This window comes from Anomaloglossus baeobatrachus, chromosome 3 (assembly GCF_048569485.1).
Source record: "Anomaloglossus baeobatrachus isolate aAnoBae1 chromosome 3, aAnoBae1.hap1, whole genome shotgun sequence".
In the NCBI taxonomy this organism is placed as follows: Eukaryota; Metazoa; Chordata; class Amphibia; order Anura; family Aromobatidae; genus Anomaloglossus; species Anomaloglossus baeobatrachus.
Window position 1 is genome coordinate 185,291,785 of NC_134355.1, and position 25,208 is coordinate 185,316,992.

A 25,208-nucleotide genomic window follows, 5' to 3' on the forward strand; every position below is an offset into this window, starting at 1 on the left:
ACATTTGAAGTGGCCACGAGCCCCCGGGTCCGGAGACCCTCGAGCCACAGCAACCCCGGATCCGAGCAGTTCGACTACTGCAGGGGCGGTACAGTTACATGGTAACATGTGCCCAATCATGGCACTTCATCAGCGCATTTATGGCCATTAATACAATACTCAGAGCCGCACCTGGTAACTAGACACCAGTGTTTGGCGCCAGAGTGCAGGCGCCGCTATTTGACAGCAGCAGAGTTGGACGTAGATTTAGATTTGGAGAGCAAAAGCCATACGCACACTGCCACTAATGTCATACCCACATTGAACTGCCATGATTGGACACTTGTTACCATTTTTTGAGTTATACCTGGCTCACTGTAATACAAATATTGAGGTGCATGGAGAAAAAAGGTCCATACAAAATAGAGATAGCTCCGGCACACTGATAAAAGGAATACGGGAACAAAATTCTTTAATGCTTCAAGATATTTATTGGTGCATAAGTCAAAAAAAGGTTCTGGACCAATCCAACGTTTCGACCGTACACTCGGTCTTTCTCGAGAAAAGGTTATCTATGGGGAAATTGTGGTAAATGACTGGTCGTCGTCAAATGGATATTAGAGTGGGCTAGCAAAATTGGAGAACCTTATGCACTGTTGGAGGAACTAATGGATATGGCGGTCCGCTTTTGTGGCTGAAATAATTGTATTAGTACTGTAACAACATGAGTTGATCTTGTGCGCTATATGGTCACAGTAGACACCGCTTTATGCAGCTGAGAAGGGGTACATATTTTTGTATATTGCACAGATACAAGTAATTCTGGATCAACTTACATCTTGTCCGTCATTATAATGGATTATGTGATCCGTTTATATGACTCAAAGGGATATTTCATATCACAGGAGTGTTTCTATGCTGGACTGGTGAAACTATATGAAAGTTGAGTGCCAGTCAAAATTAGGTTGTAGGTTACAAGGTAACAAGGGCGTTCTCACAGCCCACACCCTGAACCACCACTGAAGAAAGATTTCATAGCCTGTTGCTCACTCCAGCGTTACCAGTAGATAGCACCTTAGAAGTATATGCCTTCATAGGTGATCCTTGTGGAGCTTGCATGAGAAACTTACCTTGAAAAATACAACCTAATTTTGACTGGCACTCAACTTCCATATAGTTTCACCAGTCCAGCATAGAAACACTCCTGTGATATGAAATATCCCTTTGAGTCATATAAATGGATCACATAATCCATTATAATGACGGACAAGATGTAAGTTGATCCAGAATTACTTGTATCTGTGCAATATACAAAAATATGTACCCCTTCTCAGCTGCATAAAGCGGTGTCTACTGTGACCATATAGCGCACAAGATCAACTCATGTTGTTACAGTACTAATACAATTATTTCAGCCAAAAAAGCGGACCGCCATATCCATTAGTTCCTCCAACAGTGCATAAGGTTCTCCAATTTTGCTAGCCCACTCTAATATCCATTTGACGACGACCAGTCATTTACCACAATTTCCCCATAGATAACCTTTCCTCGAGAAAGACCGAGTGTACGGTCGAAACGCTGGATTGGTCCAGAACCTTTTTTGACTTATGCACAAATAAATATCTTGAAGCATTAAAGCATTTTGTTCCCATATTCCTTTTATCAGTGTGCCGGAGCTATCTCTACTTGTTACCATTTGACCAATCAGGTCCTGTTAGTTAATGTTATGACACGCCCCCTGACGAAGCGACCAACGTGAAACGCGTGTTGGGGCAGCAGCACACAGATCCTCGGCATCTTCCAATATGGGTATAATGATTCATTACCTATCTTTCTATTGAGTTTCATCTTCTCATGATTACTTTGTGATTTGCATTCATGATTGTGATGGTGGAATATGGGGGGTTGTATATCATGTTGTGTAGGTTCGTATTTTACACTTGGTGCTCTGTCCATTATTTGTATTCCTTGAGTGTACATTGTATTGTCTGCTGGCTAATCATCCCTGCAGTGTTTGTCCTTAGGTCTGGGGGGTGGGGGGCCTGGAATCCACGTAACCTCTTTGTTTACCTGGGGGGATGAGGCAGTCTGTTTGAGAACTTGAAGAGAGAAGGAAGAAGATTGATCCTCTGGGAGGGAAAAGCTGAGGCTGCGGTCAGTATGCCAGAAAGACTATGAAAACCCCCTGTTTGCCTGGAAAAGGACTGCAGGAGGATTGTGACTGATCCCTGGGACATTTAAGCCTTTACTGGACAAGTTTACCCTCTGTATGGTAGATTATTTGATAGACATTCTGTATTGCATGGAATAAATATGTTTTGGATTGTTCATCAATCTCTCGCTCTGTTGATTGTGTGATATGGGAGAAGGACCCCGTCACAATGATTCTTTGGTAAATGCTTATTATTATTATTATTTATTAGTATTATAGCGCCATTTATTCCATGGCGCTTTACATGTGAAAGGGGTATACATAATAGGTACAAGTACAATAATCATAAACAATACAAGGCACAGACTGGTACAGGAGGAGAGAGGACCCTGCCCGCGAGGGCTTACAGTCTACTGCTTATGAAATACCTTATTATCATCTTGTTATTATAGTTTCCTGCTCATGTCAGAGCAATGGGCAGGGACTATTTCTGATACATACTTCCCTTGTATTGGGATTTTGCTCATAGATATAGAAATAAAGATAGATAGCAATATAGATGAGAATTTGCATTATAACCAGTAGATGGCAGCATTTTCCCACATGGTTGAGCAAATAACTATACAGAAACCTATAAGGCCCATACATAACCATTATTAACATTATCTCTCCTTTTTTGGAACATATTAGTTATTACATGATTTGTGATTATTTATACCTGATGTAAACTCTGTTTAAATTTGTCTTCTTGATAGTATATGTCACGCTGACAGCCGCACTCATAGAAAGTGCAGCGCGTGGCTCCCACTGCTCAATTGTACTTGTATCTGTCAGACGCGAGGACAATTGAAGCGGTGAACCCTGGCACTGACTTCTGGATCAGCGTGACGGCTTTCATGTGATCAGGTCAGCTGATCATACTGCTGACCCGGAAGTCAGGGCTGCAGTGCGGAGGCGGCAGAGAAACGCTGATAAGTGCTCCACTGTGGAGCTGAAGACATGGAGGAGGAACATTATGGGGTGAGAGGGGAGTATTTATGAAACAGTATGGGGGAGAGAGGGTGGGGGAGGGAACAATCTGTGGACACACAATGGGGGGACAGTGGGTGGGGAATGGGAACCATCTGTGGACACACTTTGGGGGGACAGAGGGTGGGGAGGGGGCAATATCTATATACACAGTATTGGAGGGAGGGAACTATGTGGACAGAGTATGGTGGGAAGAGAAGATGGGGAGGGGGAAGTATATTTGGACACAGTATGGGGAGAGAGAGGATGAGGTTTCATGCATGGGGAGAGAGAGGATGAGGATTCATGCATGGGGAGAGAGAGGATGAGGAATGATGCATTGGGACAGAGAGGATGAGGGGTGATGCATGGGGACAGAGAGGATGAGGGGTAATGCATGGGGACAGAGAGGATGAGGGGTGATGCATGAGGACAGAGAGGATGAGGGGTGATGCATGGGGACAGAGAGGCTGAGGGGTGATGCATGACGACAGAGAGGATGTGGAGCAAACTGGAAAGAAATTTTGAGGACACAGAATAAAGACTGACATGGTATGAGGAGCAAATGGGCAGGATGGGGAGTGAGGTGGAAATGTATATGGACACACAGGAGGTAGTGAGGAGACGGTAAGAGATGAGAAGAATGTTAGGGGCACAGAATAAAGACTGGGTAGTGGAGTATCCTCAAAAGTAAATTAAATTACAGCTGTAATAATGTCCCCTAATTTGCACCTACAGTCATTATGTCCACCATTTGCCACCATAAATCAATAATGTATGTTCCTCAATCTTGCCCTATATAGTAATTATGCTCCCATACTGGCCGCCTTTATTTAATAATGTCTCCCTTCCTGTCTCCCTTTATTTAATAATGTCTCCCATCATAGACCCCTATGTTCCTCCATCCCAGGCCCCAGGCATGCGTACACATAGGCAGACACATAGACATGCACACACACAGAAAAACATACACACATGCAGAAAGGTGTACCTAGACAGACAAATGCACATATTCATGCAGAGACGTACAGACATGCACACATACATAACCACACAGACAGATGCATGCACACATACAGGTATGCACAAGAACGCAGCCAGGCACATGCACGAATACAGACACACACATATGTAGACATGCAGACAGGCAAACATGCCCAAAAACGAACACATACATACTGTACATAGATACACAAGCATGCCCTTTTCCACAGGCATCATTATTTAAGCACCATATGCTTCGGCCTGTTCCGCATTCATTCATGGCTGCTGGGTGGGCACTGTGAGGGCTAGTTCTGACATTGTCCCAGTGTGTGCGGCACAGAGCTGCACGTGCTGGGACATGGACTACCTTTATTTGCAGTTGAGCCTGTCTTTGCAGCTTGGGAGCGGTTCTGACATGTATCAGGTATGTGTGTGCTTTAATATGGTTCTGCTTTTAATTTAATTAGTAAGCCATATGGCACATTGAAAATATAAATATAGAGTAGGACCCCCCTATAGAGATTTGCCTTGACGTTGGCAGGGGCGGCTCAAATTATTGATCAATCATTTGCTAAAAATCTCAAATTGCATTATAGTACAGTTGGAATAATTGTGAATCTACACTAAAAAAAATTGTTTTTGTATGCCATTCTAAGGCAGTGCTGGTTCCCCCCTCTTTGAGACACACACATATGTAGACATTCAGACAGGCAAACACATGCCCAAAAACGAACACATACATACACATATACACAGGCACAAGCATGCACACAAACATATAGACACATACATGCACACAGTGGAGGGAAAGGAAAAAGTACCAGCAGATAGAGATATACCGTGTTTTTCCAAAAATAAGACACTGTCTTATATTTTTGTTGCCCCCCCAAAAAAGCACTAGGGCTTATTTTTGGAGGAGGTCTTATTCTTGGAGAAACACGGTTGGGGTAAGTTTATCCCCCAAAAAAACAGACCCCCCCCACTTCCCAGGAGACTCATACTCACCAGACCAGGACGTCTGCGTGGCTCCCAGGGCCTCCTGTGATCTCCGGTCGGTGCTGCACGCCGTCCTACCCTGCTGCTAGCTGACACGCTGACACACACAGAAGATCCCAGACACACACAGCAGATCACACACACAGCAGATCTCTCACTCACACACACACACACAGCAGATCACAGATATACACAGCAGATCACACACAGCCGATCGCAGGCACACACAGCCCATCACAGATACACACAGCCGATCACAGATACACACAGCCGATCACAGGCACACACACACAGCAGATCGCAGATATACACAGCAGATCACACACAGCCGATCACAGATACACACAGCTGATCACAGATACACACATCCTATCACAGGCACACACAGCCGATCAGATACACACATCCTATCACAGGCACACACAGCCGATCAGATACACACATCCTATCACAGGCACACACATCCTATCACAGGCACACACAGCCGATCACAGATACACACAGCCGATCACATATACACACAGCCGATCACAGATACACACATCTTATCACATCACAGGCACACACAGCCGATCACAGATACACACAGCCGATCACAGATACACACAGCCGATCACAGATACACACATCTTATCACATCACAGGCACACACAGCCGATCACAGATACACACATCCTATCACAGGCACACACAGCAGATCACAGATACACACAGCCGATCACAGATACACACATCTTATCACATCACAGGCACACACAGCCGATCACAGATACACACATTCGATCGCAGGCACACACAGCCGATCACAGATACACACATCCGAACGCAGACACACACAGCCGATCGCAGAAAAACACAGCCGATCGCAGACACACACAGCAGATCACACACACACACACACTCACATCACATCCAGCACTTACGGCAGCAGGGAATGAGAGCAAGTCACGTGTCCGGCCACAGGTCCTGTTCGTCGCGCTGCACTTCCTCTCAGGATTCTCCCGGTGAGAAGAGATCGGTGTCGCTGGATGAGGTGAGTGTGTATGCGATCCGATGTGTGTGCGATCCGATGTTTGTGTGTGATTTGATGTTTGCGTGTGATCCGATGTTTGTGTGTGCGATCTGATTATGTGTGCGATCTGACTGTGTGTGCGATCCAATGTTTGTGTGTGAGATCTGGTGTGTGTGTGAGATCTGATTTTGTGTGTGTGTGTGTGTGTGTGATGTGATGTGTGCAGGTGTGTGATCACTGCAGATCTTGCCGCTCAGTGTCGTGTGAGTGTAATTGCCGGGTGCCGCTGTCTATAATGAAGTGTCCTGCAGTATCTGTAACCTTTTTAGCTGCACGGACACTTCATTATTGATCCGGGACTAGGGCTTATTTTCGGGGGAGGGCTTATATTTAAGCCTTTCTCTGAAAATGCTGAAAATCCCTGCTAGGGCTTATTTTTGGGGGAGGTCTTATTTTTGGAAAAACACGAGATATATATATATATATATATATATATATATATATATATATATATATATATACAAAATAATGGAAACATCTGGAAACATCAACAAATGTTAGTTTAATATGGTGTAGGTCCACCTTTTGCGGCGATTACAGCCTCAATTCTCCGAGGTATGGATTCATACAAGGTGTGAATTGTTTCCAAAGGAATTTTAGCCCATTCTGCAGTTAAAACACCTTCCAGTTCTTTGAGCGACGATGGTGGCGGTTATGATGCCAAAACGTTAGGTGTTTCCATTATTTTGTCCAACCCCTGTATATATACTAGCTGTAGCATCTGGCGTTGCCTGGGATAGTAACTGTCTCTCTGTTTCTCTGTCAGTCTCTGTCTGTCTCCCCCCTCTGTCTGTCTCTCTCTGTCTGTGTCTGTCTTTCTCTCTCTGTATCTCTCTATCTCTTTGTCTGTCTGTCTCTTTCCCTGTCTGTCTCTGTCTGCTTCTGTCTCTTTACCTGTATCTCTATATCTCTTTCCCTCTCTGTCTCTCTATTTTTCCCTGTCTGTCTCTGTCTGTCTCTTTCCCTGTCTTTCTGTCTCTTACCCTGTCTGTCTGTCTCTTTCCCTGTCTGTCTGTCTCTTTGCCTGTCTGTCTCTCTGTCTATTTGTCTGTCTGTCTGTCTCTTTGCCTGTCTGTCTGTCTCTTTGCCTGTCTGTCTGTCTCTTTGCATGTCTGTCTGTCTATTTACCTGTCTGTCTGTCTCATTCCCTGGATGCATTGTGACACGCCAACATTCCATTAAAGGGCGTGGCTGCGCATTCTTCTAAATTTCTGGCTGTACTGTGACTCCCAGCTCCATTGACTTTAATAGAGGAAGGTTTTTTGTCGAATAACTGCAAAGCGCGGGGTTTAAATTTCGCCTCACAACATAGTCTATGACATTCCCTGAGTCAAATGGAGTGTCTGTGCAAAATATCGTAATTGTACATGCGACGGTGCAAATTCTTTTAGCGGATATACAAACATACTGTACATACTGTACATACATACATATATACATACATACACTCAGCATTATCTATATCATATATATATCATATATATATAATTGCCTTATTCTGTCTGTCTGTCTGTCTGTCTGTCTGTCGCTCGGGCCCGCACCCTGCACACATTGGCCGCTCGGCTCGGCCCCGCACCCCGCACACATTGGCCACTCGGCCCTGCGCCCCGCACACATTGGCCGCTCGGCCCTGCCCCTTGCACACATTGGGCGCTCGGCCCCGCCCCCCGCACACATTGGCCTCTTGGCCCCGCCCCCACACACATTGGCCGCTCGGTCCCGCCCCCCGCACACACTGGCCGCTCGGCCCTGCCCCACGCACACATTGGCCACTCAGTTCCGCCCCCGCACAAATTGGCCGCTCGGCTCAGCCCTCTGCACACATTGGGCACCTATACACCTCCCTACCAGGAGTATTCCACCTATTAGACACCTCCCCCCCAGGACTACTCCTCCTATTATACTCCTCTCCCCCCAGGACTACTCCTCCTATTATACTCCTCTCTCCCCAGGACTACTCCTCCTATTATACTTCTCACCCCCCAGGACTACTCCTCCTATTATACTCCTCACCCCCCAGGACTACTACTCCTATTATACTCCTCACCCCCCAGGACTACTCCTCCTATTATATGCCTCACCCCACAGGACTACTCCTCCTATTATACTCCTCTCTCCCCAGGACTACTCCTCCTATTATACTTCTCACCCCCCAGGACTACTCCTCCTATTATAATCCTCACCCCCCAGGACTACTACTCCTATTATACTCCTCACCCCCAGGACTACTACTCCTATTATACTCCTCACCCCCCCAGGACTACTCCTCCTATTATATTCCTCGCCCCACAGGACTACTCCTCCTATTATACTCCTCTCTCCCCAGGACTACTCCTCCTATTATACTTCTCACCCCCCAGGACTACTCCTCCTATTATACTCCTCTCTCCCCAGGACTACTCCTCCTATTATACTCCTCTCTCCCCAGGACTACTTTTCCTATTATACTCCTCTCCCCCCAGGACTACTCCTCCTATTATACTCCACTCCCCCCAGGACTACTCCCCCTATTATACTCCTCTCCCCCCAGAACTACTCCCCCTATTATACTCCTCTCCCCCCAGGACTACTCCTATTATACTCCTCTCCCCCCAGGAATACTCCTCCTATTATACTCCTCACCTCCAGATATACTCCTCCTATTATACGCCTCTCCCCCCAGGACTACTCCTCCTATTATACTCCTCTCTCCCCAGGACTACTCCTCCTATTATACTCCTCTCTCCCCAGGACTACTCCTGCTATGATAATCCTCTCTCCCCAGGACTACTTTTCCTATTATACTCCTCTCCCCCCAGGACTACTCCCCCTATTATACTCCTCTCCCCCCAGAACTACTCCCCCTATTATACTCTTCTCCCCCCAGGACTACTCCTCCTATTATCCTCCTCTCCCCCCAGGACTACTCCTATTATACTCCTCTCCCCCCAGGACTACTCCTCCTATTATACTCCTCTCCCCCAGGACTACTCCTCCTATTATACTCATCTCTCACCAGGACTACTCCTCCTATTATACTCCTATCTTTCCAAAACTACTCCTCCTATTATACTCATCTTCCCCCAGGACTACTCCTCCTATTATACTCCTCACCTCCCAGGACTACTCCTCCTATTATACTCCTCTCCCCCCAGGACTACTCCTCCTATTATACTCCTCTCCCCCCAGGACTACTCAACCTATTATACTACTCTCCCCCCAGAACTACTCCCCCTATTATACACTTCTCCCCCCAGGACTACTCCCCCTATTATCCTCCTCACCCCCCAGGAGTACTCCTCCTATTATACTCCTCTCTCCCCAGGACTACTCCTTCTATTATACTCCTCTCTCCCCAGGACTACTCCTCCTATTATACTCCTCACCTCCAGAACTACTCCTCCTATTATACGCCTCTCCCCCCAGGACTACTCCTCCTATTATACTCCTCTCTCCCCAGGACTACTCCTCCTATTATACTCCTCTCTCCCCAGGACTACTCCTCCTATTATACTCCTCTCTCCCCAGGACTACTCCTCCTATGATAATCCTCTCTCCCCAGGACTACGTTTCCTATTTTACTCCTCTCCCCCCAGGACTACTCCTCCTATTATACTCTTCTCCCCCCAGGACTACTCCCCCTATTATACTCCTCTCCCCCCAGAACTACTCCCCCTATTATACTCTTCTCCTCCCAGGACTACTCCCCCTATTATCCTCCTCTCTCCCCAGGACTACTCCTCCTATTATACTCCTCACCTCCAGGAATTCTCCTCCTATTATACTCCTCACCTCCAGAACTACTCCTCCTATTATACGCCTCTCCCCCCAGGACTACTCCTCCTATTATACTCCTCTCTCCCCCGGACTACTCCTCCTATTATACTCCTCTCTCCCCAGGACTACTCCTCCTATGATAATCCTCTCTCCCCAGGACTACTTTTCCTATTATACTCCTCTCCCCCCAGGACTACTCCTCCTATTATACTCCTCTCTCCCAAGGGCTACACCTCCTATTATACTCATCTTCCACCAGGACTACTCCTCCTATTATACTCCTCACCCCCCAGGACTACTCCTCCTATTATACTCCTCTCTCCCCAGGATTACTCCTTCTATTATACTCCTCTCCCCCCAGGACTACTCCTCCTATTATATTCCTCACCCCCCAGGACTACTCCTCCTATTATACTCCTCTCCCCCCAGGACTACTCCTCCTATTATACTCCTCTCCCCCCAGGACTACTCCTCCTATTATACTCCTCTCTCCCCAGGACTACTCCTCCTATTATATTCCTCACCCCCCAGGACTACTCCTCCTATTATACTCCTCTCCCCCCAGGACTACTCCTCCTATTATACTCCTCTCTCCCCAGGACTACTCCTCCTATTATACTCCTCACCCCCCAGGACTACTCCTCCTATTATACTCCTCTCCCCCCAGGACTACTCCTCCTATTATACTCCTCTCCCCCCAGGACTACTCCTCCTATTATACTCCTCTCTCCCCAGGACTACTCCTTCTATTATACTCCTCTCTCCCCAGGACTACTCCTCCTATTATATTCCTCACCTCCAGGAATACTCTTCCTATTATACTCCTCACCTCCAGGACTACTCCTCCTATTATACTCCTCTCTCCCCAGGACTACTCCTCCTATTATACTCCTCTCCCACAAGGACTACTCCTCCTATTATACTCCTCTCTCCCCAGGATTACTCCTCCTATTATACTCCTCTCCCCCCAGGACTACTCCTCCCATTATACTCCTCTCTCCACAGGACTACTCCTCCTATTATACTCCTCTTTCCCCAGGACTACTCCTCCTATTATACGCCTCTCCCCCCAGGACTACTCCTCCTATTATACTCCTCTCTCCCCAGGACTACTCCTCCTATTATACTCCTCTTGCCCCAGGACTACTCCTCCTATTATAGTCCTCCTATTATACTCCTCTCTGAGGGGTGAGCAGCAAGGGGGATGAAGCACGATGGGGGATGTGCAGCATGGGGGGATGAAGCACGATGGGGGGTGCGCAGCATGGGGGGATGAAGCACCATGGGGGGTGCGCAGCATGGGGGGATGAAGCATGATAATGGTGTGCAGCATGGGGGATGGAGCATGATAATGGTGTGCAGCATGGGGGATGGAGCATGATGGGAGTGTGCAGCATGGAGGATGGAGCACGATGGGGGGGTGCAGCATGGGGGATGGAGCACGATGGGGGTGCGCAGCAGGGGGGATGGAGCATGATGGGGGTGTGCAGCATAGGGGATGGAGCACGATGGGGGTGTACACCTCCCCCCAAAATACACACACACACACACACACACACCAACACACACGCACCGCACAACACACCACACACACACTGGGAACCACAAATACCGCCCTACACAGACACCCACACACACAGACAACGCCGCACACACATAACACCCAACATTTAAAACACCACGCACACACAAACAGCGCGGCACACACAAATATATGCACACACCGCGCAACACACACACTGCACAAAACATACCTCCACCAAAACACACACACCCCACACACACCCACAAACTACGCAACATACACAGCACCACACACACACACAACGCTGCAGACACACAGCGCTCCACAAACAACGCAACACACAAACAACACCGCTCTCACACACCCCCACATGCAGACAACACCCAGAACATTTACAGCGCCCTACACAAACACTTGGCAACTACACACAACAATATCTATATATATAACAAGAATCATACATTAACTACACAATAAATTCTAGAATACCCGATGCGTTAGAATCGGGCCACCATCTACTATATTATATATATATATATATCTATATATATATATATATATATATATATATACACACATACATTGTGTATGTATATATATATAACCTCAATAAGACCATCAGTCACCCAGCCACAATACAAACAATGTGAAAAACTGGAACCCCAGAATAGTCAATAATGCTGCACAATAAACAATACACGTGGGGTTAGCCCCCAGCCATTGTTGTTATCTGTGGACCTCCTCATTTTGCTGGTCTCCATAAACACCTTGAGGTATCATAGGGCATTTCATCCTCTATGTGACCCTTGGTTATGTTAGTTAATATTCCATATCATGCGGATTTTGGGTGTAACAGACCTGATTTTGTAGTCATGATTATTTGATTGTACGTGCCTTACACACTATTGATGCCTTTATATTTGCATTGTGTATTGTGCTGCATTATTGACTCTTCTGAAGTTCCAGTTTTACCCATTATTTGTATGGTGGCTAGGTGACTGATGGTCTTATTGGGGTTTCATACCCCGTGGTTTTAAATGGTTTTATTTGTATACATATAACGTGTGGTGTTTAATAAAGTTTTTTCATTGTCATTTATTAGTGGTGTGCTGTACAGTCATGGACAAAAGTTTTGAGAATGACACCAAAATTATATTTTCACATGATCTGTTGCCCTCTGGTTTTTAATTGTGTTTGTCTGATGTTTACATCACATACAGAAATATAATTGCAATCATATTATGAGTACCAAAAGGTTATATTGATAGTTAGAATGAGTTAATGCAGCAAGTCAATATTTGCAGTGTTGACCCTTCTTCTTCAGGACCTCTGCAATTCTCCCTGGCATGCTCTCAATCAACTTCTGGACCAAATCCTGACTGATAGCTGTCCATTCTTGCATAAGCAATGCTTGTATTTTGCCAGAATTTGTTGGTGTTTGTTTGTCCACCCATCTCTTGATGATTGCCCACAAGTTCTCAATGGGATTAAGATCTGGGGAGTTTCCTGGCCATGGACCCAAAATCTCTATGTTTTGTTCCATGAGCCTTTTAGTGATCACCTTTGCTTTATGGCAAGGTGCTCCATCATGCTGGAAAAGGCATTGTTGGGCGCCAAACTGCTCTTGGACAGTTGGGAGAAGTTGCTCTTGGAGGACATTCTGGTACCATTCTGGTACCATTCTGGTACCATTCTTTATTCATGGCTGTGTTTTTAGGCAAGACTATGAGTGAGCCGATTCCCTTGGCTGAGAAGCAACCCCACACATGAATCGTTTCAGGATGCTTAACAGTTGGCATGAGACAAGACTGGTGGTAGCACTCACCTCTTCTTCTCCTAATAAGCTGTTTTCCAGATGTCCCAAACAATCGAAAAGGGGATTCATCTGAGAAAATGACTTTACCCCAGTCCTCAGCAGTCCACTCCCTGTACCTTTTGCAGAATATCAGTCGGTCCCTGATGTTTTTTCTGGAGAGAAGTGGCTTCTTTGCGGCCCTCCTTGAAAACAGGCCTTGCTCAAGCAGTCTCCGCCTCACAGTGCGTGCAGAAGCACTCACACCAGCCTGCTGCCATTGCTGAGCTAGCTTGGCACTGCTGGTAGTCGGATCCCGCAGCTGAAACAGTTTTAAAATACGGTCCTGGCGTTTGCTGGTACTTCTTGGGCGCCCAGGAGCCTTTTTGGCAACAATGGAAGCTCTCTCCTTGAAGTTCTTGATGATGCGATAGATTGTTGACTGAGGTGCAATCTTTGTAGCTGCGATACTCTTCCCTGTTAGGCCATTTTTGTGCAGAGCAATGATGGCTGCACATGTTTCTTTAGAGATAACCATGGTTAACTGAAGAGAAACAATGATACCAAGCACCAGCCTCCTTTTAAAGTGTCCAGTGGTGTCATTCTTACTTAATCATGACTGATTGCCAGCCCTGTCCTCATCAACACCCACACCTGTGTTAATGGAACATTCACTAAAACAATGTTAGCTGCTCCTTTTAAGGCAGGAATGCATTGATGTTGAAATGTGTTTTGGGGGTTAAAGTTCATTTTCTTAGCCAATATTGACTTTGCAAGTAATTGCTGTTAAGCTGATCACTCTTTATGACATTCTGGAGTATATGCAAATTGCCATTAGAAAAACTTAAGAAGTAGACTTTGTAAAAATTAATATTTGTAGCATTCTCAAAACTTTTGGCCATGACTGTACATATACATATGCTAGTACTTTTTCTTTCCCTCCACTTGGTCATTCACCAGCATGAAGCACGCCTTTTAATATGGCTTAGGTATTTTCAGCTGTTCATCAAGTGTTGTTTTTTGTCATATATGCACACAGAGCGCAGCCAGGCCCACTCATAGACAAGCACTAGTACACAGACACAGACGCACAAACATGTCACATATGCACACAGAGCGCAGTCTGGCCCACTCATAGACAAGCACTAATACATAGACACACAGGCACAAACATGTCATATATGCACACAGAGCACAGTCAGGCCCACTCACAGACAAGCACTAGTACACAGACACACAGGCACATACATATCATACATGCACCAAGAGCACAGTCAGGCCCACTCATAGACAAGCACTATTACACAGACACAAAGGCACATACATGCATAGACATGCAGAAGATTGCAAACAGACATATGCACTAATGTACAAACAGACATTCATACACATGCAAACACACATTATACTTTTTTATACAAAAAAGTCATATAAACAGACATATACACAAATATACACATTAGGGGAGCTATTAGCTTCCCCTGGCTTGTCTCCGGGACGGCACAAGAACAATTTGAAAGCGCAGCGTAGCCACGGCCAACACAGAAACAGGCGGCCCCCGCGGCCTCAGCACTGCTGCTGGTGGAGCCGCCTGAGGCCCCAGCACTACCACTGGTGGAGCCTCCTGGGGCCCCCTGCCCTAGCCCAGCCTGCAGTTACCAGCCTGGGGCCCTATGTGAAGCATTGGGGCCCATTAAGGACCCGGGATCTACCGGGGGATTCCCCGTCACTCCGGTGGCCCAGTCCGACCCTGCATGTACTGTTTGGATATAGATGATAAAAGGGGACAGATCCTGAGGACAATACATATTCTATCTCTCACTGTTAAAATTAACATACCCTTAAAATTATTGACTGTTCATGTCTTTGTCAGTGGGCAAACTTACAAAATCAGCAAGGGATCAAATAATTATTTCCTTTACTGTAGCTATAGCACAAAAGAGACATTGTGCACATACCCTTTAGGTAATAGTTAAGCCTTCCTATGAACAGACAAAAGTTGTAAGAATCCATCAATATTGATAGATTCAACCAACAGTTTAATGTATATGGGTGCCTTTAACGGATGATGTCTGGGGAGATGAGGAATCTTACATATCAGGTTTAGGACTGAAGATTCTTATATTTTCTAAAATGATAACTCACCAGAGATGTTTGGCACCGGCTCTCTTAAAGAGAACACAGAAACTTTTGACAAAGTTAGCAGTTCTGTATATGGGAGAGTCTGTGGAGATAGCTGCCGGCCGAATGAGCACAGTTGTCTATATGTATGGGGGCATTATTTAATCACTTGTTCAGCTGACAAATATTGCCTAATTCAGATGGCTGTATTATCAGTGCGGCACAATGAACCTATAATGATCAAGCATCATGTCTAATAAATTAAAGATTACACCATCTACATTGATAAATCACCAGAACCACCATCAATACACAACTACATTACCAGAACAATTATCAGCACATAAATAAATCATCTCAACCACAATCAGTACGTGAGCATTTAACAAATCCATCATCAGGAGCTAAACCCCTTAAACGCACCTCACTGATGATGCTTCATTTCATGTAGGGGCAGAGGCTGCGGCAGTGACTGCAGCCTCTGCCCTCTGATGATGCTATATTAGCGTATCCCAAGATGCACTGGGATTCTCAAACAAGAAGTTATCATACGGAAGTAGGGAAAAAAATACTAAAGCAATTATAGTGTAGTTAACAAATGATAGGGAATTTTTAATGTAAGTATAATAAAAAATAGATTAGATTATGTCTCTAAAAAGGTAGGGATTTAGAATTAAAATTACTTTGCCTTAGGACCACCTGTTTAATTTTTAGGAGATTCTGCCTGTCCGTGGATCCTGCCTGTCCGTGTTCGCTGCTCGATGTACAATGCATCACCTGATCTGTATGAGACTTCAAAGCAGGTACCATAAAAATCATGGTGTCTCAGATTGACTGCAAACAGGACTGGACAGTGTAGTGACTGCACTGATAGACCTGACGTGGCTTCAGGACACCAAAGATTAGATTATATGGCTTGCCCTCTTCATATATATATAACATGTGATGCAGTCTCATAGGGTCAGTGTTTATATCATCTTATGTCTGTAAATCCAAAGTGGCAAAATTCACCAGGCTGTGTTCACTCCCCTTTATAGCTGGAATCTAGCTACCCAGACATGGAGGATTTAACCCAGATAGTGGCATTTTAAGCTAGGATTTTGGTCTAGCTGCACAGTCATGGAGGTTTTCAACCCAAATAGTGGCATTTCAACTTAGGTTCCCGGTATGCAGAGATTACCTTGCCGTGGTAACCGGGCTCACATGCATTGGCCAATACATATGCTAAACATCTCTTTTTTCAAATATTCCTATAGCAGTAATGCAGTACCACAGTTCCCATATTCATTGTTAGCATTTTAGTGTGCAGCTGTGTATGTTTTGTAGTTATAATGTGTTTTCAGCTAGCACCTGTTCACACCTGTTGGATGTGCGGGTCACTCTTTTTATATATTTATAGTGCATCTCTTTCTGATTGAGCACTCCACCCTACAACCAGGCTGTGTTCACTCCCCTTTATAGCTGAAATCTAGCTGCCCAAACATGGAGGATTTAACCCAGATAGTGGCATTTTAAGCTAGGATTTTGGTCTAGCTGCACAGTCATGGAGGTTTTCAACCCAAATAGTGGCATTTCAACTTAGGTTCCCGGTATACAGAGATTACCTTGCCGTGGTGACCGGGCTCACATGCATTGGCCAATACATATGCTAAATATCTCTTTTTTCAAATATTCCTATACAGTAATGTAATACCACAGTTCCCATATTCATTGTTAGCATTTTAGTGTGCAGCTGTGTATGTTTTGTAGTTATAATGTGTTTTCAGCTAGCACCTGTTCACACCTGTTGCATGTGCGGGTCACTCTTTTTATATATTTATAGTGCATCTCTTTCTAATTGAGCACTCCACCCTACAACCAGGCTGTGTTCACTCCCCTTTATAGTTGGAATCTAGCTGCCCAGACATAGCACCTCTGCAGGTGACAATTCTCCTGACAGTGGTATTCCACCAATAGAGGCAAGCCATGCCACTGCTATGGGGCCCATGAGCTGGGTGGCCTGGCGGTGGCTTAGGTGGCCCCCTCCCCAGGATCGCACTTTCAAATGTATCACATTGCAGATGAGGATACAGTTGAAAGCAATGATAAGGAGCGCAGTGCTCCCTCTCATGATTGTCCCCCTGAGTCTGCGCTCTAACAGCTCAGCACAGCGCTGATGTCACTACTGGGCGCCAGTCACCACTGTGTTGAAATGTGCAGAGCACAGACAGCGGGCAAATGAGGAGCAGCAGTGGGTGACTGAGGAGAGTATGTATTCAGTACACGGTGGGAATCCATAATGATATGTGAGGGTGTGTAATGCTATGTGGGGTGTAAAATGCTATGTGGGGGGTGTATAATGCGATGTGGGGTGCTTAATGCTTTGTGAGGGTGCATAATGATATGTGGGAGTGCATAGCACTATGTGGGGGTGCATAACGCAATGTAAGGGTGCAAACCGCAATCTGAGTTGCATAACGCTATGTGGGGTACATAACGCTATGTGGGGGCAGCATAACGCTATGTGGGGGCAGCATAACGCCATGTGGGGGCTGCATAACACTATGTGGGGCTGCATAACGCTATATGGTGGAATATGGGTAGTGTATTTTAGTACATGGAGGACTATGGGGTGCATTAGACAATATGGAGGACTATGTAGGACCCATTCTGTATGAAGGGCTATGTGGAGCCCAATTCTGTATGGAAAGCTACAGCATGTGGGAGCATTATACTATATGGAGAACTATGTGAGGCCCATTATTATATGGAGGACTATGTGTGTGAGGCCCATTACTACAGGTACATCTCAATAAATTAGAATATCAGCAAAAAGTAAATTTATTTCAGTAACTCAATACAAAAAGGGAAACACATATATTATATAGCGTCATTACAAACAGAGTGATCTATTTCAAGTGTTTATTTCTGTTAATGTTGATGAATTTAGACTTACAGCCAATGAAAAACGAAAAGTTATTATCTCAGAAAATTAGAATAATTACCACAAAACACCTGCAAAGGCTTTCTAAGCATTTATAATGGTCCATTAGTCGGGTCCAGTAAGCTACACAATCATGGGGAAGACTGCTGATGTGACAGATGTCCAGAAAGCAATCATTGACACACTCCACAAGGAGGGTAAGCCACAAAAGGTCTCACTAAAGAAGAAGGCTGATAACAGAGTACTATATCCAAGCGTATTAATGGAAAGCCCATTACTATATGGAGGACTATGGGAGGCCCATTACTATGTGGAAGGCTTGGTGGGGCCCATTACTATATGGAGTACTTTGTGGGGCCATTATTATTTTTGGAGCGCTATGAGGATGCCTTTATACTTTATCTAGAGTTATATGAGGGCCATTATACTGCGTGTAAGCAATTATACAGTGTGAAGGTTTGTGTGGGGTCTGTCATACTGTGCGGACGGCTGTGTGGGGGCCATTATACTTTATGTAGAACCATTATACTGCATGGAGGGCTGTGAGGGGGTCACAGTTCGGGATTTTACTGTGTTGGGTTCACCATTCATTGCTAGAGTAGTTAAAGGGGAGTACAGTAGGGTCATCAAACTGTGCATGTGGGGGGTGCTATGGAAGAATTTATTCTGGGGAATTTTCAGTGTTTGTGGGGCACTTTTGTTGCCATCATATTTTATGGTTGCAATGAAAGCGGAAGCTAGGGGCTTCCATATGAGAAAAATTACTTTCTAAGGGCTGTAACTTTGTGAACTATGCTCTTTTGTGACCCAGCTGAATATTATTATTTACTTATTGGGGGGGGGGCATTTAGAGATTCTGCTATGGGGCCCCATGATTTCTATGTATGCCTCTGTATCCTGTAGAGTTATCAGTCTCACTCCAGTATCACTAGTACAAGTAAAGGAAGAACAGAGTCTGCTGCTATGTATGAGTAATAGGCAAACATGCCAGTATAACAGCCTGGATCCGCTTGTCTAAATGAGCAAGTAACCAAGGAACAACCAATGCCCATGCCACCATGTTGAAAACCACTACCAGTATTATGAGAATGTCTTCCATAACCATGAGCACATGGCTACACTACATGACTACAGTCAGTGTGTGATGGCAGGAGCCACATGTCTACACTTGGACGCAGCATGAAGTGTGGAAACATTGCCAGGGGCTGGGGCAGCATTGGCACAGGAGGATAGGTAAGGCCACTATTACTTATTGCAGGATTTTATACCATTAGCAGCCGCTGTTTAAAAAAGATGTAATTGGAAAAATTAATATGCACAAAAAAAGCTAAAACTAAAGAAATTTGAGTTTGGAAAAATCTGTCAGGACCGCCCAAAAAGTATAAAAATGGCAGGAAAATGCATTGTTTAACTCAAACATATTGCTACAGTGTTTTTGCTGAAAAAAAAAATAACAACTAACAAAAAATAGCATAAGGTGAAATTGGGCAGGTTGCTATCGGCAACAGCTACATTTTTATTAATAATAAATAAGACCTCTATTTCTATAATTTCACAGTGTTGTATAAGAGAGGACACTGGTGTCTTCAGGCATAAAAATGCAGATGCTCGTAATCTGGCGCAGACGTCCATTATTATAAGTCATTTATATTTTTCATATTTTCCTTTTGTGAAGTCTTAATCACCTTGTCCTCACAGCCTTGATCCTAACCAATACGTTCTCCCATATAATTACTACTTATCAATGTTAATAACAGGCGATGTCACATGTGACATCATCTGATACAGGCGGCCATTGTTACCTCACAGCATGATGTCACAATGACTGGGAATCTATAGAAGTTGGTGGACTCAGATGTTCAATCAAGAGGAGAAGACAAAGAGGGCGGTGGATCCAAGATTGATGACGGTGAAGAAGGGAAGAGGATCCCGGAAAAAAGGACACAGGTAAATGAGGACCTTTACTGGGTTTTCAATCAGTAAAGCTTGTGTCAACATGTACGCTCAGGCTCTGTTCACACTGGGCATTTTTGCTGCTACTTTTTAGCAGCAAAATCTGATCTCTTGGCAGTAAAATAAGCTATGTTTTTGTGCTGAGTTTTTGCCACAGTTTTTATTGGGTTTTTGGTGTGTCATTTGTTCACAGTACATACACACCAAAAAATGCACTGCTGCATTTCTTTCACTCTCATGGCTTTCAATAGTGGAAAAAAAGCAGCAAAAACAAATGCTGAAAGAATAGAATTCTTTACAAAACGCAGCATTTTGCCAGTTCAGTAAGGAAAAAAAAAGTTAGTGTCTGTATGTGCATGAGTTTTCTGGAATCTCATAGGTTTTGCTAATATGGTAAAAAGCAGTTTTTTATTAGCATGAATTTGCATAAAAAAATAAAAAAATACAAAAAAAACCTCCACACCAAAAGCAACCTGTGTGAACATAGCCTTATCCTCCAACTCTCCTGATTGTGGCTGTAAAGCACTATATTGTATCAGTCTTTGCTGTTACAATCTGTAGACTTGGGGGATGAAGGGTCTATGTGAGGTCACAAGGCGGGATGTTGGGCACAGAGGTCCATGCAGCAAACATGGAGAATCCACATGGAGATGTAAGCGCAAAGATGGCGCCTGGGAGGGAGACACCACATGGAGATGTAAGCACAAAGATGGCGCCTGGGAGGGAGACGCCACGTGGAGATGTAAGCACAAAGATGGCGCCTGGGAGGGAGACACCATAGTGGGGACTTCAGTCAGTGACTACAAGTGGTAACAGTGGTTGGCACAGATTGTTGGTGATTCTGTTACTTAATTTCAGATTTTATTTGAGAAGAAATTCTCATTATTCCATCATATGGGAGAGGGTTTTGTATTTATACATTCGGGAACATACTATATATAGGACCATTTGCTTCATTCTATGTATTTTGTTTGCAAATTGCAACATTTCATTGTTGTAAATACTTAAGCGATATTTTTCAAAGCTTTAAGCCATTTATTACACAATTTTAAAACACCTATTCCAAAACTTAAAAATAAAAGGGTAACTTTTCTGATAGGAAATATGACATTTTTAATACTGCACTTCTACATAAAGGTAACACATAATGTAGACAGGTAAGAACTGTCCCAAAATACATCAAATAAGTTTCAGTTGCAACCATTTTTAACAAGATTAAAAAATACCAGTTTTCTAAAAAATATTTTTTTTTCTTGACTTGAAAAATGTGACACATTAATCTCATGTAACATTGGGAAGGGTATTACCATGCTTGAAAACTTGCACTGGCAGAAGTTGCTCCACATTTATCATTAAGGTGCAAAATTGAAAAAACATGGATTGGCAGATACCGAAGTGAGTGATACAGAAAAATGTGGAGCAAATGACATTATTTTTAATCACTGAGACCATTACATTTTGGAATGTTGTAACGTATGCATTGTAATATGTCATTATAATCTGAAAAATTGGTAGGTGGGGGATTGTTGTACATTATTTGTTCTCACATATGTGCACATATGGGGCATCTAGTCACAATCTAATTTAAGGACCTCAGATCACATATAAACACAACCAATTGAAGTCCATCTTCCATTTTTACATTAGTCTTCAGGTTTCTAGGCCTTTCCCTGACACTTATTTTTTTTTTTTCTTTCTAGGGAGTATATCTGGATCCAGAGAGCAAGACTGACGACTTTAGAAAGGGTCATGATATTGATTAGTGTTAGGCGGGCTTTGCACGTTGCGACATCGCAAGCCGATGCTGCCATGTCACACGCGATAGTCCCCGCCCCCGTCGCAGGTACAATATCTTGTGAAAGCTGGCGTAGCGAAAATTATCGCTACGCCGGCTTCACATTCACTCACCTGCCCTGCGACTGTCGCTCTGGCCGGCGACCCGCCTCCTTATTAAGGAGGGCGGGTCGTGCGGCGTCGCTGCGATGTCACACGGCAGGCGACCAATAGGAGCGGAGGGGCGGAGATGAGCAGGATGTAAACATCCCGCCCACCTCCTTCCTTCCGCATAACCTACGGAAGCCGCGGTGACACCGGTAGGAGATGTTCCTCGCTCCTGCGACTTCACACACAGCGATGTGTGCTGCCGCAGGAGCGAGGAACAACATCGGACCGTCGCGTCAGCGTAATTATGGATTACGCCGACGCTGCACCGATGATATGATTATGACGCTTTTGCGCTCGTTAATCGTATCATCTAGGCTTTACACACTGCGATGTCGCATGCGATGCCGGATGTGCGTCACTTTCAATTTGACCCCACCGACATCGCACCTGCGATGTCGTAGTGTGCAAAGCCCGCCTTAGATTATAGGACTATCGGTATATTATATTTGGTGCCTTATGTGTCATCACACACTGATTATACAGAACAAAATCTGGACTCTGTTTTATGGCATTCTGCTGCAGCCATTTCTTTGTATTCCTGTACGGAAAGTTGGCATGTGAGATGACACCACCTGTATACATAATCCCTATCCATCTGCTTGTTTTGCAGTATGTTGAATCTTGGTATCTGGGCATTGCATCTATAGAACCTAGACTTAGTTTGGTTTACATACAAGTTGATGGTGTCTATTTTCTCTTAACATTTGGTGGGATGCAGGTCTGGAGAGCTGTTGTCATCCTATTAGATAGATAATGAATGAATGTATTATAGAAATGTCTAATATCATGTTTGCTATTTTGTTATTATATCACATCCTGGTCTCCATCTTGGACATCATAACAAACGGGCACTTTTTTTGTTTAATTTCACATTGGAACAATAGGAAAAATGACACTACAGCTACAGAGGCGACCGTCTGATGGCCCAGCTCGACTACCCATCTCTCCTGAAGACCCTTTCAGCTTTTTGAGGGTTGGGTGGAGGACATCATCTCTGAAAATAGGGTCCCACAGCTGCACCCCAACAGATTGAAGAGTCAATGCCCTAAAGCCACAGGGGGGTGTGTAGTCACTCACTACATCACTTAGGATGATTTCATTCTTCAGGGATTACACAGGAGTGGTCCTTGTGGTGGGGTGACATATAAAATCTGTCCTAGTTTGGGGCAATAGCGAAAGCTATTTCTGGTCTTCAAACAACAGGCCTAAACGCGTCTTATACTGCCACTGGCCTAATTCCATTTCTCCTGCTGAGAGTTTATGAATGCTACATAAGGAATCTGATATGATATAACCGTCCTATATTTCAGTTAGTTAGTTGTAGTATAGTCTTGGTCTAGGGTTCTTGAACTGATCGCCTTTTCTCGGGGTCAAGAAGGAATTTTTTCCCTGTGGCACAAATTGGCTGAACGTGTCCAGGTTTTTTGCCTTCTTCTAGATCAATGGCTTTAGTTATAGGTAGAGACTGTATTTAATAAAGTGTTAAAAAATGAATGATCTGTCTCTTCATTTCTTTATATTATATAACACTTAGTTATTTGTATACATTGTATCAATTTTAGGACTTCTGACTGCTGCAATACATCAAACTGAAATACAAGGGTAGTAACTATGTCTGATGGATAGGTGGCCATGTATGTACAAGTAGTTCAGCTTCTTCTGTACCTTCCATAGCTGCAAATAGAGAGTAAATTGGACAAGCGTGGCCACCTATTCTCTATCTGATTGGTTTGGTGGTAGTCCTAAATATGGGAACTTCCATTACTTAGACATTGATTTCATACTCGTAGATAGACCGTTCCAGTACAGTGACTGTAGTATATAATCCGGTACAATCGGATATGTTCCAACAGTACAGATAGAGACAATCACCTTGAGGGCCTCAGAAAGACCTTTTTGAATCAAGGCTACCACCCAAGAACAATTGAAAACCAGATTACAAGAGCCACCAGAATATCAAGAAACCATCTCCTACATTATAAAACTAAAGAAGAAAACAATCGGGTCCCTCTTGTAATCACCTACAATCCACATCTGGAGGTGTTTAGAGGAGCTGCACGGATACTACAACCATTACTGCAAAAAGATGCCCGATTAAAATCTATTTTTCCAGACCCCCCACTTCTGTGTTTTAGACAGCCCCCAAATCGAAGAAGCATCATTGTCAGAAGCTCCCTGTCCTCTCCAACAACAGGAACATTTCCCTGCAACCAGAAAAAATGTAAGACCTGTCCATTTATATTGACAATGGACAAGATAAAGATTCCCAGATCACATCAGGACTACAAGATCCCAGGTACCTTCAGCTGCACCACAACCAATGTGGTGTACTTAATTACATGTACCAAATGTCCAACTGGGGGTCTGTATGTAGGGGAGACAGGACAACAGCTCAGGACAAGGATGAATTCTCACCGCCACACAATTAAGGAAAAAAGAATAGATCTACCTGTAGCCAAACATTTTTGTAACCCCGACCACAGCATCATGGACATGAAATTGCTGGTATTGAAAGGGAATTTCAAGTCCCAGAGAGATAGGAGACTATGGGAGTACAAACTTATGATGACCTTTGACACATTCAGAGCAGGAATGAATGTGTCTCATGGATTCATGTCTTTTTACATCAGTTAAGAGATGTGCTCCTCTGACCATCCGAGGGCATCACAGCCCTGGACCAGACCCTGATCAGAGGACAATAAAACTTTCACACTGAACTGCAGCAGTATTTATGGCCACAACAGTTTGCCCCCCTGCCATAGTGAGAGTTCTGTTTCATATAACTTGCTTTTTTTTTTTTTTTCCTACTGCACTATTCTATGTCCTGTTGTGTATAAATATGTGACTCTTCAGATTTTGTGTTATATTGAGCCTGATGAAGAGACCTAGGTAGTCTCGAAAGCTTGCTATTATTACCATCTTTTCAGTTAGCCATTAAAAGGTATCAACCACTGAGGACTTCAGCTCTTGTAACCAATTTTTTATCTCTACGGGCTAACACGG

At 44.3% G+C, this 25,208-nt stretch overlaps 1 protein-coding gene and 1 long non-coding RNA gene across 2 annotated transcripts in view; one reads left to right on the top strand and one right to left on the bottom strand.

Moving 5' to 3' along the window:
* WDR27 (WD repeat domain 27) overlaps positions 1-25,208 on the bottom strand; it is a 954,066-nt gene that overhangs the window by 879,022 nt on the left and 49,836 nt on the right. The window lies entirely within an intron of this gene.
* On the top strand, positions 3,074-23,699 carry LOC142296257 (uncharacterized). Its single transcript, XR_012751613.1, has 3 exons — positions 3,074-3,151; positions 20,118-20,255; positions 21,962-23,699. It is a non-coding gene; the product is annotated as an uncharacterized LOC142296257 (long non-coding RNA).